This window comes from Larimichthys crocea, chromosome XVII, assembly GCF_000972845.2.
Source record: "Larimichthys crocea isolate SSNF chromosome XVII, L_crocea_2.0, whole genome shotgun sequence".
In the NCBI taxonomy this organism is placed as follows: Eukaryota; Metazoa; Chordata; class Actinopteri; family Sciaenidae; genus Larimichthys; species Larimichthys crocea.
In genome coordinates this window covers 20,778,657-20,794,275 of record NC_040027.1, presented here as the reverse complement: position 1 = coordinate 20,794,275, position 15,619 = coordinate 20,778,657, and positions in this window count along the sequence as shown.

Here is a 15,619-nt window from a genome sequence, read left to right as displayed (position 1 = left end):
TGAGATTAAATGTCACAGGTCTGAAGGACTAAGGTTGTGGAATCTAGTCAAAACAGATCTCTTTGTGGTAGTCGTGCTGTCTGACGCCAACTGCGACGTCTCGCTTCTCTTTTTTTTTTCTCTCTTCACACATAACACCAGTTTCTTTCCTTTTTTCAGTGGGAGTAGAGGAAGTCAAGTGAATGGATTTTTATACCACTAACCTACCTCGAGTGCTGTTATGAGTCTACACATGCAGCACTTGTGCAACCACTACAGCCGTGCTCCTGCGCCGCTGTACTACGACTTCATTTCAGTAGGTGGCACTAAAAATAACTCCAGCCAATTCACTTACTCCAAATGTCAAACAGGGACAAAGGGATTCAACGTAGTGAATAAATAGGAATAAGCTTTGAGCTATGCCAAATAAACATGTTATTCTGTCTGCATGTACAGAGTATTGTGAGGTCGAAGGGATTCTTTAGTAAAGGTTGAAATAATCACTGCAAATGAAGGATTTTAAATCAAATATGGGGTTTTTAAACATCCCAGAACTTATTTTACCTACACAGTTCTCCTCTGTCTCACTCACAAAAGAAAGTAGTTTTCTCCACTGGGAATATCTATATGGCAACGCTGTAGTGCCTGTCATAAACATGTTGACACTTCTCTTTGTATCACACGCTCTAGGGGCAGAAATTGGGATGTTTTCCACATGGTAGTGTATTCAGGTTGGAGGATACGCAGATATGTAAATGACACAGAGATGTTTGTAGTTTGACAGGTGCAGAAAAAAAAGCTACAGGATCACACTCATTATATCAGTGAAAGCTATGTCTCAAACCTCCAAATGTCCCAGTTTATATCTTTTTTTCTTTTTCTAAAAAGCATATATCCATGTATAAAACTGTCAGCAGTGGCACAACAAAAGATAAGCATTTCCTCTCACCACTTCAGCTCCTTCAGGACCTGTAAGGTACTGAAAATATAAACAAGCATACAAGTCATGGTATTGAAGCTCTCTGAAAGTCTTAAGTCTCTTTGTCAAAACTCAACACAAACGACTTCTTTGTGATCACTTTATTCAGCCAAAACCTAGAAAATGAATGTCAAGGTTATTGTTAGTTTGTCTGTTCTGTATATCTATCCTAAATCTTAATCTTCAGCCCTGTGCTACCAAGTGTCAAAGCTCCATTAGGGCTTTATTAGAGCCTCATCAGCCAAGCAGGTGACATACAACAGCTCGTCAGGGAGAAGCGGCATTCACTGGTAAATAGATTACAAAGGCATATATTTGCATTTCCATCACCCGCCTCACAGCATAAACTTCTGCAGCATTAACTCCTTCTGCATGTAATGTCTGTTTTTCTCTCCGAAACGCAGATGCAGAAGGCAAAACAAACTCCCGCTCGTTCTCTCTGCAGTCGCCTCTGCTGCAGCCTGTAAATAGAGGGATTAATATGTTTGAATGGAGAGACTCTCTTTCCTTTGTTGGTGTGGAAGGCTCAGTAATTAGCTGCCTGGGGAGCCAGGAAGCAGGAACCTCCATTCATCCTCTATGTGTGTGTGTGTGTATGCATGAGGGCATCTGTGTATATGTGTGTAAGATGTCCACCAAGGAGAGGGTCATAAGCTTAAACAGACAAAGCATTCCTAGATTATCCTCTTCAAACGGCTCCCTGTGTTAGTGATTTACACTTTTAGCACTTGCTGTTCCTGCACTTCAAACCGTGTCGCCTGCAGCTGAGACAAACAGACAAACAACTGCCTCTCTCGCTCACCCTGATTCCCTTGTTGTCTCTCAATCACACGAATCACAACGCAGTCACATGTGTGTTGTCACTTAAGCGAGAGAGGGTCCACACCTTTTTCTGCTAATGTGGAAGTGCACAGCGCTTGACAAAGCTGCCGGCACACACGTGACATCAGAAAAGGGAGTTTACAAAAACACACACAACAGGATACATGGGTGATACACTGCACTCACGTTATCTGTGACAAAAGGAGGTTGTGTAATTTGGTACATGTGTAGGAAAATATCTGCAGAGAATCAAAAGAATTACTCAGTGTTTAAGTTGTGTCATGAGTTAATGAAGTTCAGATGTGTCACGCATACAAAACACTGTGCCGTGTTATAACACTCATACTGTAGATGTGGAACGTGATCAGCTCTTCTTCCTGTACAGGTGCAGTGACTGTGGGGGTGTATGACAGGCACTGGTGTCTTTTTCTTAAAATCTATTTGCATTTCATCACCATTATGTTGAAATAAACAGCCGTTAGATATTAAATGATAGTTGATGGAAGCTAGAAAGCTGTCCACTGATATCTAAATGTTCTCATTTACTGTAATGTTGATGTTTTATATAGTAATGTGGTAACTAGGGCCAATATGGTATTCTATTTTCATATGTATTCATTTCTTTTACTTTACTATGTATATACACTACAATGCTTCTTTTTGCATTGTTAGGCAAACATTGCAAATGCACTTTGTTATTGTTGCTCAGTGCAATTAACACCACGCTGTTAAACACCACTGTAAGACACTATTTATACCATCAAGTTCAATTTTGGCTCCATTGTGTTATACTATTTATACCATCAAGTTCAATTTTGGCTCCATTGTGTTATAAGGACTTTTGTGTATCCTCACTTTATTTGTAGCTATTTTTATTTCACTTTACACTTTATAGTCACCAATTATCAAACTCAAAATTTATTTATTTATATAAATAAATGAGCTTCATGGAGCAAATAAAAGCAGAAATAAATAACAATGAGTTGAATCTAGCAAAATAGATAATAAAAAATTGGCCAAACAATTATAAAATGTTCTACTAAATAAAGGTCAGTAAATTGGCCAAACAATTATAAAATGTTCTACTAAATAAAGGTCAGTGAGAATACAAAAACGAAAATAAATAGTACCAAGTACCAATTCAGCAAGACATAAAAACTGCAACAATAAAACCAATAAAATGTTAAAAGTAAATTAAAATCTATCAGCTGAATAAAACAGGGGATAAGAAGTATAAGATAGGATGATATATGCATTCATATAGATAATGTATATTATTATATTATTACCATTTTTAGCATAGCTCCATTATTGACAATGACAGCCTGTCATCACTTTGATCTGGAGTGAATATCTTAAATGTTGAGATATTTGAGATAGAATGGATTGCCATTAAAATTTAGTACAAACGTTCATGTTCCCCACAGGATGAACCTCCCCTTGACCTTTCATCCTCGCCACGTCAGCATTGTCATTGTGTGCATGTTAGCCCACTGATGTTAGCATTTAGCTCAAAACACAACCTCAAAGAAGTACCATCTTATATAATAGTATACTTATGCGATGTACTGTATATATATGACTTACTATATAATGTGTATATCAAACATCTGGTCAACAAACATCCCTTTTGAATGAATAAAAATACCTTTTATCTTACATTCACAGTTTGTGAATGGGATGGGGTGAAGTGGACAGAATTGGTCCCTGGTGATCCAGGTGAAGTGAAGAAACAGACCCCCCGACTGTGTGTGAAACAGTTTATCTGCAATAGAAACCACGAGGAAGATGAGGAAAGCTGCTGACTGTATCAGTTGATGTCAGACTAAGCCACTGATGAGGAAGACTAAAGCTTTTGGAAAGAACACTGCGGTCGGCTCAGCGCTGTGATTATGTGCCCGATGATGCGACCAATGATCCGATAAAACTCACACACAGACCTCACAACTCATATTGATAATCCATGTTGATAACAGCTGCCTTTCAGGTTGTCACATTGATCCACGGAGATTCAGTTTGTCTGCACTCTCTGCCTCTGTTAGTTTGTCTCTGTCTGATCAATCACCTTTGCCACTAATGAAATTGTAACTAAGGGTACACCATGCACCGTCTTGATATGCATTACTGGAAATTTATGAATCATGGAGTACATGTTGTATGTCAATCAGCCTCTTCTTGCCGTACACAGTTTACTGCTCCCTGAGTCACAGCGTCAGATTCAGACACAAGTCATGCATGTGAGATCTTTAAAGAAAACTCTGTCTGCTTTTCCCATTCTCCTTCCACATTCATTCTTCTCGAGGGTTGCAATGCAGTGATTTATTACTGTGTTAGGAAGAGCTGATAAAAGCTCAAAAACACAGCATACAACTAAGGTATCCTGGAGTTATATTATGCACAGGGAGAGCATAATATAACCAAGCACCTGGTTATATTGTTAGCCTGAATTTTTTTAAATTTCTACATTGTTCTTTAATATTTATATGGGCCAGTTGCCAGCTGGTATTTGAGAAAGAAAACAAATGTACACACAACATATTAATCTACCCATTTTCAAAAACTACTTATTCTTATCAGGGTTGGGCTGGAGTCGACCCCAGCTGACATTGTTCAGAAGGTGGGGTACATCTCAGACAAGTTGTTGGTTCATCACAGGGCTGACACATAGAGACAAACAGACGTTCACTCTTGCATTCACACTAAGCAGAAATCTCTGTGGCTGTAGAAGGGAAAAAAACTGTAGTTCCCCGAACATCCACTTGAGGCTGGCTACAGAACAAGTCTGTCTCCATAAGTCCCCATGTTAAAATGTCAAACTTCATCGCAGAAATAAATATGTTTACAGTTTTGGTCTCTATAGATAATTTCACTGTTCATGACAACTGTACTGAGTCTGAATTTTTATAGAACTCACCTGTTTAAATTATACTAAGGTAGTTAACAGCGTGGCTGCTTTGATTGACAGGTGGGTGCTGTTACAGATGGGTTTTTGAGCACCTCAGGTCCACTGATGATCCATGTCAAGAAGAGAAAGCACTACCAACCATAGTCTGAGCTTCAAAATGGTTCTTCAGAACTGTGCAGATGACGTCACGCATACGCCATCCATCTTTATACTGTCAGTGATTCTCACTGACATCACCAATTAACCCGTACACGAAGAGAACCCACAAAGACGCGATGAGGACGTGCAAACTCCACACAGAAAGGCCCCAAACCAGGTTCAAACCAGGTTGGTGAGAGTGCACCACTGTGAGATCATTTTATAATTGTCTTAAAAGTATACTTGCCAACTGGTTCTAGCTTCTCACATGTGAATATTCCTGGTAAACTGAATATATTTGGTTGGTAATGAAAATAAAATCATAAGTAGCAGCTATGTTAAAGTTTTTGTATCAAAACAGGAAGAAGCTATTGATGGAAAGAGGCTGTTAGACACGTGGTTTGAAGTCAAGTTGTTACAGCAAATGTGACAAAAGCCACAATTTGAACATATAACATTGCTCCTGACATCTAAACTTCCCCTGATTCTTTATGTCATGCTGACCAAGGGGATTCTCTGACCTCTTTAAAGATAAAGTGAGACATATAGCAGGTTATTTCCAAATGGAAATGTTTGACTTCCTCTTTTAGACAGCTCTATCTGTGAAAAATGTCCTGAACTATAGGACCCTCCAGTAAACCCGGCCTCTGCCCGTGTTTCACATCACGCCCCATCATGTGTGTTGTGTGTTAGCCCATGGTCTGTGTGTAAGACACTTAACCCTGGGTCACACACACATCCCAGAGAGCCTTGTTTTCCCACACATGGACCACAGCACACTTATCTATAAACAGATTAGGCTGTCAAGGTCACCTCTGCAGCCTACTCCTCTATTTCTGTGCACAAACAATCATCACCTGCTCTTTTTCTTCACGCTTTTAAATCTGAATCTGCCTTTTTTTAATTTATACTTTCCCTCCTTTTTTTTTTAATTTTCTCTTTTTCTCAGCCTCATTTTCTCTTGCTCCTTTTCCTTATTTTTCAATTTTTTTCTACCCTCCCCTATATTGTTCATTTTCTCACACTGATGGGCGGTTTAGGGGGCCATGAGACCATGTGCAGGGCTAAAGGATTAGCTTTATCAGTGATAAGGAACTGGGGAGGAACGCTAAATGGCGAGCTTGAACCTGAATGCCCTTTCTGAGATGATGTGTCAGTGACAGCTTTATCCACATATTGTCAGAGGGACAGCGAGAGCAACACGTCCAGAGACAGATGCATAGTAAATACGTGACATTCAAGGTCAGGTCAATGTCACAGCTCCCCACAAGCACCGGCTTCAGGAAGACAGTGAGTGCTGCACAACATCAAAGTATGGTTCTCACACTTCCCCTCACACTGGGAAAATAGGGACACTGTTGTTTTGTTGCTTCCTTTCGCACGTAAAGGCATACACGTGCAGGCGCACATGCATGCAAACAGCTCAGTTCTTAGAAACATTTCCGCTGGTGAAAGTTGAGAGAGAGCGAGAGAGAGAGAGAGGCTGCAGAACTTTGTTAAAATCATAAAGGATTCAGCTTTTTATAGCCACTGTAGCTGATGCTGATGAATTTGTCTTATATAATATGGAAAATAAATCCAAGAAACAGTCATGAAACTGTAATATTTGACTGTGTTTTTTTATTTTTCCAGAAGGCATTTGTTATCATTTGCTCTAGACAACTGAACTAGGAGGACTGGTTACATCATTTTTAGCTTGTCACATTTATCATTTAGAAAAATAAGAAATCAAACTTTCAGACTTTTATCAGTGCAAATGAAATGACTGTCGGTACAACAAGGCAGAATGAGCCTGATCATGACATCATTAACAAAACCGATTTCTTAAAAACATCTCATTTGGTGGATGTTTTAATAAAATATGATTTCAGGACTAAATCATTTGTTAGGACAGTTTGGCAGTTATCTTGGTTGCCACTTTTCTGCTGACATGTTGACAACTTGTGAGTGCAGATCAGAGCAGGGATAAAAAATTCCCAGAATTCCAGTGACACGAGGACCTGACAATGACCCTCTGTGTCCTCCCCTGAATGGGATCTGAGGATTCAGATATCCATTAAAGCACCATGTACAAATGATTAAACGAGTATTAAGAAAAGAGCCCCTGTTTTTTTATAGAAAATATTTTATTTACCATAAACTTCAAATGTATAAAGATTTTATTGGATTAGATGATGTGGCTGGGTGTAGATATGCAGGTGGGTGATGAATGCACATTGTAGGTTGTTGGATATGCATATCAAATTTCCTACTCCTGCTCCAGATCTTATCGACCATTTCTCATTTAATAGTGCACAATTTCTGCCTGTTTTTCACTCAATAACATGAGTGTTACGTTGGTAGCAGTTACAAGTACTCTGTAAACATTTATTTGACACATATTGTGCATTAACCATGTACCAAGAATTTAATAACTACTTGTGTTTTCCTGACCTCCAACCTGCACAGGAAATCTCTGGATTAAACCTTGTATCTTATAAAATTAGAAATATACTATTGGAATGTATTTACTCCCAACATCCAATGTCACAAGAATGTTTTTCTTCAAATGTCTAAAAATGTCTGAACAAAAATAACCCTGACAGACTTATCCAGGTCAGAGTGCAGGATGTATTTTGTCACACTGAGACCAAATAAGAGAAAGGGGAAACACTTAATTACTTCCTGAGAGCGAGACACGGCTGTGGGTTAAATGTAGCAGCATTGTATTAGTGTTTACAGAGGAAACAGACCCAGCCGCACACCACCCATCCTGGACATTGCAAACATCACATCCAAGGCGAGAACTACATCTTCTGAGGGGATCAAAGACAGATTGCAGCGTTCACAGCGCCGTCAGTTACGGGGGAGCAAGAACTGCTACTCTTGTTAGCAACCTGCAAAGTTACTTCCCCCCATGTGAACCAGATCTGTTCCCTAAATTAATAGCAACATGGTTGCCAAACAAACTGCCAAAATCCTTGATTAGTTTCCTCTTCCGTCTGCCTTTTACTATTGTTATTGACCCTGTGGACCAAAAGTACTGGCCCCGAGCCCTGTCAGTTATTTGACAGAGAGGTATGACTGTGTGTGGCCTGTTCTTTTCTGTCCCAGAGGAGCAGAGGTGGGGAAGCCAGACATCAAGGCTTTAACTACTCGCTCTTCCCAAGTCCTATTTCCAGCCACAGCCCTGAGGCATGCTACTTCAACATCCTGTGACTCAGGCCTGACTGACCACTGCTCTGTGACCCCGGGGGCCAGCGCTCTGCAAGCTGAGAATGGGAGGAACCATGGGGGCCATGTTGTGTGTCTTGAAACTTCCCACAATAATAAAAAACAGTGTTTGTTTATGTTCTCACAAGGAGTAGGATGGGGAAGTTGGGGATCAGGGAAGTAGAATGAGTGTAAAAGTTCAGTGAGGGGTCTGGGAGTCAACAAACAAACTGTCGCTTTTAGACTTACGCAAACTGGAATTGTTGCAATGTAATGTCATTTACTTGACAGAGTGCAAGTGTGTTTGTGTATGTGTGTGTGTGTGATTGCATGCCTGAAAGAAGTTGGCTGTGTGAGAGTACAGTGTGTCTAGTCACTATAAATAACCCCAGTTTGAAAACATGAGAGAAAAATAGCCCAAATTAGGACATAAATATTCAAGAGTGTGTGCAGAAATAACCAATCCCATCAAGCATGTAGGCTAAGATTAGACAAGTGATGATTAGGAACATGCTGTAACTGTATCAGCAGGACATGTCCCAGCATTCAGTAAATGCTGATGTGTGTACTTGTAGGTGGTGGTCAAAAGTTTGCATATGTTTGTCAGGGACAATTGCGAAATGGCTCTTTGGAGATTTCCTGTGACAGATTGTTTGTCAGACAACAAAACAAACACGTTTGATTTATTTTATGAATTTACAACAAACTACAGTACTGTATGCTACATGTATGAACATTAGGGACATGTCTGTGTATAGATAGGGCAGCATACATTGTGCACATCTGAGAAAGTGCATAATAGATTCATAAAAGGCAAGAATGACACTTCAGGGCCCAGGATCATCACTGCAAACAACTGTTTGTAAGTACTGTTAAAAGCACTGGGAACTGTGGTGTCTTTGCCAATGGTAGATGGAAGAAAACCCAAACTGTCACACTTTGCTGAAAGGCAATTAGTATGGATGTAATTCAAGACTACAAGTATTATGACATGATGTAAGAAGCTGCTGGAACACAGTCATCACCAAGGGGCTGAGAGGATACCCTGCAGGAAAGAAACCCCTCAACAAAATCAGCACCCTAAAATCGCAACTCAAGTTTGTTTCTGATCGTATGGACAAACGAACAAGACTAAAAGTACAGCGACATAAATTAATGTTTTTTATAAAATGTCATGACAATCCATCCAATGGTTGTCGTAATATCTTACTGAAACCCACAAATGTCAAACTCACGCTGGAGCACAACAGACTTAAAAAGAAAAGTCACTAAAGTCAGGAAACATCGTCTCATGGCTAAATAATAAGTTTTGTTGTCAGATGTCACAAAGATCTGAAACTGGTCTAACAATATGCCATGGCAGGAATTTGTTCCCCTTCTGCCATAGCATCTCTCAACAAAGCACCCCAGTAACCACCATGTGTGGGAGCTATGGGTATGGCATAGGGGAGGAGAAATGTGCTGTATTGAATGTTTATTTCTGTGGTTATGATGTGGTGTTTCCATGCTTCTATGTACCTGTGTATTTATATATGCAAGTCAGGCTTTGTACAGACTGTGGCAACAAATTTCCTGGTAAGGTAACTAAAGTATCTATCTATCTATCTATCTATCTATCTATCTATCTATCTATCTATCTATCTATCTATCTATCTATCTATCTGTTTAGTTGTTCTATGGACTGGAGGTTGCTGGAGGTTAGACCTCCTCAGACATTTTCTCTTCTCCATGCACCTTAGAAGTAGGTGAAGCTGTGCTAGAGCCCGTACTCAGCTTCTACAGATGTAACACCTTACTGACAGTAGTACTTTAATGAAGAAGTGGGAGTTTATCTCAAAATTTTGATTTTGGGAGGGCTAAATCAAGCTAAGTTGAACATTTTGGAGTGGTCTTCCAAAATCTTGACTTCAACCCCACTGAAAATATGTTTTAATCCATGCAAAGAACCCACACATTGGGGTTGAATTTGACCAATTTTGCCAACAAAAAGCTTGTTGTTGGGGAAACAGCCTAAAAAAACTGTAACCAAATACTACCTGTGATTTGCACACCTGTCCTCTACAAGTATATGTAAACATTTACCAGGACTCTTCAGCTCGCTTCAGTCTCTTCAGCCATATGGATTTCCGTGTGTTTGGAGTTGTCCAGCTGATAAGCGTTGGCGTATTTGAGCATCCCTGAACTGTGATCAATAGCTCTGCCAGGGTTCTTCCATATCCTATCACCTGACTGGCACTCAGACAACAGGAAGATCAGAGCTTCAGACAGAAGACAATGAAAAATCACTCAATATCAAATCAGTTTCCTTGGTCCTGTGATGTTTTATTCAGTGTAACATTTCTCTTATTGTTGTGCTGCAGTATGAGATGAATGGAGACAGATAGGGGCAGGCGATGGGAGATAGGGAGAGGTGAAGAGGGAACATTTGGTAAGAAGGCAGAGGATGCAGGTGAAAACAGGTTTGAGGAGACGTGGTTAGAAAGGGGAGAGAGAATCAGTAACTGTTGGAGTGGCTGTGGTCGAGGCCAGCGTGACATTTCTGAGTGCAATTTTCACAGTGTGCAGAAAACTAGAAACATTCTGCAAAGCATCCTCAATATCTGGTTTGGACTTAACCTGCTATGACACCTGACCACTGAGGAGCCAATACAAATAGTAAAATGTTAAACTGTACAGAGAACAAGAGAACGAGAGGAAGGAGGACAAACAACAAAACTTCTTCATTGAACGATCATTGAGGCCATGACTGTCTTTACAATTTTGGGGTCTTTCTTGAGTTCTATTGTATGTACTTACAAGGATTATTTCATCGCTTATTGTACAAAAAAAGATTGTCCTCCTCTTATGTGGTGATATGTTGCTATGTGTTCTATAAATCATTTCATTCACTATTTTTTTTTAATCAGCTGTATCAATATTCTGTGGTTTCCAATAATATGCCAGCATTTTCCCAGCCAGGATGCATTTTCACTGTGCTGCAGGTGCTGCACGAGCAGCAAAATGTTCACATTCAACAGAAATCACAGTGTAAAAGCTTAACAACTTCAGAGTATCCTGTGAGTCAAACATCTCGCCCTGCAGGAGGAGTACGGCCATTCATTCATTTATGAATGGTTTTGTACTGCACTAAAGCAGCAGAGTGCTGTGAGGACAGAATTTAACCTCCACTCCTTATCCTTCTCATCGAATTTTGTCTTGCTAGTTTGCAGTATGCCCACAAGCTCTTTCACAAGCAGGAGAAGATCTTTTTTATATAAACTAAAATAGGCCACTATTTATTGTAAGCATGTCTCTTCTCCTCTGAGACATGCAGTCATTTAACAAGGCAGAAGAAACAGTGAAAGAAAAGAATCAATAGTCAGAGCACAAAGAGCCGAATCAGTCGGACAACCAAACAAGCAGCAAACTATTGATCTGGATGGGTGGAATATGATGGATTGGAGAGGAGAACAATATCTATCCCCTTTTACCCGTATGTATGAAACCCAAAATATGACTGAACATCACAAGTTCAGTTTTACACATATATAGTCCTTTGAGCACTTCAAACTCAAAACTCCATTAGTGTTTGTACATTTCAGTTTGGACTGCATTTATTCAGAGGCTGCAGTGAGAAAATAACATGGTGCTAAAAACCCTGCTGAGGATTTTTTTTTTTTTTGCCAAAATGTGTCACTTTTGTATTTGCAGTTAATCGTAGACCATCTGGTCGGCCTTGACATACTAACTCAGCGAACAAAACATGTGAAGAATGACGTTGAAACTACCTGAAAACAAACCTTGGTCTCAAACATCCTCACAAATAACAGCTCAGCCAAGGCTTCGCCATTTTATACAACACCACAAACAATGACAAGAATTTGATATATATATATATATAATATATATATATATAGATATATAATGTTCACTGTTTTTGGTAGATTTCTGGCAGTTTCAGTGTTTAGTTCATTTGCTTTTCTTTAAAAACGGTTCAGTTTCATGTTTCGAAGAAACCTAGTAGGTGAAAGCAAAAAACTGAAAAATATTACAACATCACACACACACATGCATGCACACCACTAATCTGCTACCCTGAGGAGCCTCCCTTGTCCAGAAGGCCCTGCACCTGCTGTGGCAACTCTGGCCTCCTGGGGTACAACGATGAGGGGGCCCAGGAGAGGTGCGCCTGGTTCCCACATTTCACTCCTGCATACCACCCATCACCCTCAAGACAGAAACCAGTCTGGCTCTGGCCTCAGGAGGTGCCCGAAGCCTCAACTTCTGGGCCTTGCTCCGTCTACAGCACCTAAACGTCCTTGACAGTTTTTATCCTCAAGGCCTCCTCCCCGTCTGAGCAGCCGATTCACAGCCAAAGGAGCAGCCTACTGAGAAAAAACACGCTGCATCCAAGCCACCTGAACTTTGTACCTCCGTCCCAATTCTAATTTTAAACACCAGCTTAAAGAATAGTTTCGACATTTTGGGAAATGTGCTCATTAGTGTTTCTTCCTAGAGGATCAATAGCATCTCAGTTCAATATGAAGCTGCAGCAAGCAGCTGTTTAGCTAGCTTTGCATAAAGAAACAGGGGAAACAGCTGGCCTGGCCTGTATGAAGTAGGTAGCAACTTATTCATTTCTTTCTATCTATCTATATCTATCTATCTATCTATCTATCTACTATCATCTTCTATCACTATCATCTATCTATCTATCTATCTACTATCTATCTATCTATCTATCTATCTATCTATCATCCTATCTATTATCGCTTTTAAAACCTTAACCGTTAAAACATCGAATTCAGACAAATAAACTGGTTTCATAGTTTTAGCGTTTTAGCTGATTTTAAAACCAGTCCTTTATCATGTCCTACCATCTATAATAGTACTCATCTATCTATCTATCTATCATATCTATCTATCTATCTAGTTCTATCTATCTATCATCTATCTATCTATCTACTATCATCTATCTATCTAGCTATCGAAAATAGCACATTCATCACATACTTAATCACATTATTATGATTATTATTATCAAAGTTGCAGCTTTATTTATCGGATGATTGATTATCAATCCGTAGATCCGTTGAAGCAAAGAGGCTTCTTCAGTTCGATTGACGTCGCCAGTTGTTAACGTCACCTGAGGTCGATGTGTGAATACAGTCGTTCAGGTCACTGAGGTCTGATGTGTTGTTGGAGTCACACGAGGCCATTTGTAAGTGAGAACCTCCACTGATCATGCTATGCTATCTTCTTTGTTTAATCCGTACAAAACAATGACGTAAACTAAAACTGAAACCAACTGTTTCTTGGGAGCAGTATTCAATTTGCAAACTAGAAACAGACAAAGTGTTAACTAGAGAGCCTGAAGGGTTGGGTAGGTAGGTTTTGTTTGTTACCTTGGACAGAGCAGGCGAGTTGTTTTCCCTGGTTCCAGTCTTTATGCTAAGCTAAGAGATGAGATCCAACCACAGGTTACCATACAGACATGAGAGTGGCATCGCTCTCTGCAAGGAAAAAATAAGCATGTATATATTTTAAAATGAATTTTCCTTTAATTTAAGAGGCACACGTTTCCAGCATCAAGCCACAAAGCCTCCTGTAGTACCAGCAGCAGCAGCTTCAGTTCTGCCCGCTGAGAGATCCGAATCACCAAAAGGTGAAAGAGCAAAGAACCAAGAAATTAAGCCTCTCAGCAGCAGCACTACCTGAGCTCTATAGATGAAAGGCTGAGCAGAAAGCAGCAGGGAGGGTTTTTTTTCTTTCCATTTGGGACTCTTTCAGCACAAAGGTTACGTGCATTAACCCACAGTTGAACACCAGGCTGTGAATACTGAGTGATAGAGGGCGATAGGGGGCTGCAGGGAATGACATATGGCTCGGGTCTTTGGGGTGCAATAAACATCATGCACAGGTGAAAGCACACAGGCAGTACAGACGCAAACATACAGCGTAAGGAAAAACTGTTATGGCTGGTTGCTTTATCTGCGATTCACTTCTCGGAGGATAATCTCTGAAATCACGTCAGCTGTCAAAGATACTGAAGAGGGGTGAAGTGGTCCTTCTAGGTGCTTCAGCTACTTCAACCCTCCAGTCAGAGAGCTGCCACAACACAGCTGTACGTGTTCGTGTGTGTGTGTGTGGTTGAGAGAAAAAGCTTTGAGAGGAACCCTCATTAGAGCGTTGAGATGAGGAAGAGCCACAGACACAACACAACCCAAACAGACAGACAGAGATACAGAGACAGACTGTCTCACGCATGGGGAGGCGGCTCCTGTCGAGGGAAATGTAACGGCAAAATGAAAACAGAGAACTTCCACAGCACCGTGTGCTAAGAGAGATTAAGAGATGTGGTGAGCCTGAAAAAAAAAGGTTACTGCACCAAACATTGGTGTGGTTTATTGAGGACTTTATAATATGTTAATAACATGCAACACATGAGTTTTGTGCGGGAAAGAGTGGATAAAACAGGACTTATTTCCATCTTTGTCTCTACAGTAGTCTAAAAACTTTTACCTAAATCCAGGTCTGACCTTTTGAATACTGGAAACTAAGAGCTAAAACTGGAAATGAAACCATAAAAGTGTCATAAAATAAAAAAAAATAAATCAAGGAGTTTATTAAGTCATGGAGATTTAACTGTATAAATTCAGAGCCAGTACAAATCGTGCCTCAGTGACTGACAGTAAGACAGAAGCGGATCAGTTTTTTTCCATGAATGCGTGCATGAAGTGACTCACATTATAAGCTTGTGCAGCCTTTTACGTTCACATTAGGTTCATTAACATTACAGCACCTCCAAAATTTGGCAAGAAAGAGAGAGAGAGAGAAAAAAAAGAAAAGCTCTTCTTACCCTTTGCTCCCTCAAGGAAGTACGTGGAAAAAAAAAAAGAAATGAAAGAAAAAAAATCTCCTTCATCTCTGTAGGCAACCCAAATCCTCCTGTAGCTGTAGCCAAAAACTAAATTAAAAAGACAGGAGTGTTGTGGTGTTTAACGGGCACAGCGCTGCACTGAGAGGGATGGAAGTTCTCTCATGCTTAACAATTTGTTTCTGCTCTTGCTGCTGTTTAGAGGGATCAAAGCAATTAAAACTGTACTACCACACGCACACACAGGAGCTTTAACAAATATCAGTAGTCACAACAATTATAGTCTTTGTTTATAAACTGTTGAACTCCTAAATTATCATAACCATCGTCAAAATGAAGAGAGTATCTTACAGTCAGAAACCTGCTCGCTTTTCACAATTGGTTACTTCATGTTGAAAACGTTGATGATTGCTTGTTGTGGTTAATACTTGTTAATATAAGGACAACTATATGAAAGGTTGTTCTTATTAAGGGCTTAAACTAATCTGTAACACATGGGAAAGTTAACTAATGTGTCCAGTGTTAGTAGGATTTTAAGATCTTTTACTTCAGTAAATGTAGCAAAAACACACTTTGCTGTACTCCAAATATACAGCATTCATCATATAGATAGAGCTGGTAGCCTACATTACATGGTTCAATCCTTGGCTCCTCCTGTCTGTATGTCGAGGTGTCCTTGGGCTAGATACCGGACGCCATATTGCTCCTGAAGGTGAGACGGTAAGATTAGGTTAATGTGTTTGAACGA